Source organism: Elephantulus edwardii, unplaced genomic scaffold (genome assembly GCF_000299155.1).
Source record: "Elephantulus edwardii isolate Elephantulus edwardi_28Jun2011 unplaced genomic scaffold, EleEdw1.0 scaffold00015, whole genome shotgun sequence".
NCBI classification, from domain to species: Eukaryota; Metazoa; Chordata; class Mammalia; order Macroscelidea; family Macroscelididae; genus Elephantulus; species Elephantulus edwardii.
The window spans coordinates 19,097,191-19,097,824 of NW_006399765.1; the positions used below are offsets into that span (position 1 = coordinate 19,097,191).

Sequence of the window (634 nt, forward strand, 5' to 3'; positions counted from 1 at the left end):
GTACCCTCGGGAAGTGCTGGCGGGGGAAACTGAGGCGCGGAGCGTGCCTCCCCGCTTCAGCCCGGACCGCGGGGCCCGCAAGGCCGTCCCCCCACTTTTCAGAGCCGCGGGAAGTTGCGGGCGAGGATGGGAGGAAGGGGCCGGGGCCGAAAGCCCCCGGGGTCGGGGGCGCCGGCCGCGGCTTGCCACACTCAAGATGGCGGCGCGGCCGTGGCGAGGCCCCTCAGAGGCGGTCCCAGCGCATGCGCAGCGCGGAGTCCCGGGCCGGGACACAAAATGGCGGCAGCGGCGCTGGGGAGGGCGAGGCGGAGGCGGCAAAACGGGCGGTCGAGCAGAACGTGTAGTCGCGTCCCCTCGAGTCCGCTCCGCGCAGGTAAGCGTCTCAGGAAGCCATGGTCCCGCTGCGAGCCGCGCCGGAGTCCAAGGATCCGATGCCGCAGGGCGGCGGTCCCTCCGGCGCTTTCCGCTCGGGACTGCCGTTTGCCCCTTCGCTGTCGCCGCCGCCATCTTAGGCCCGCGGGTGGGCGGCCGGGCCCGTGGCCGGCGCGAGGGACGTGGGCCCGGAGAGCGCAGGCGGAGCAGCCTCTAGGGCCCCTCCGCTGCCGCCGCCGTCGCCTTTGTGTGTCGGGCTCCG

The 634-nt window shown here is 74.8% G+C and overlaps 1 protein-coding gene across 1 annotated transcript in view; it reads left to right on the forward strand.

Moving 5' to 3' along the window:
• The first annotated feature begins 246 nt into the window (after nucleotides 1-246).
• PCIF1 (PDX1 C-terminal inhibiting factor 1) overlaps nucleotides 247-634 on the forward strand; it is a 10,055-nt gene continuing 9,667 nt past the window's right edge. The window contains exon 1 of the mRNA XM_006881587.1: nucleotides 247-373. The gene's annotated coding sequence lies outside the window, so the exon portion shown is untranslated. The remainder of the gene's footprint in view (nucleotides 374-634) is intronic.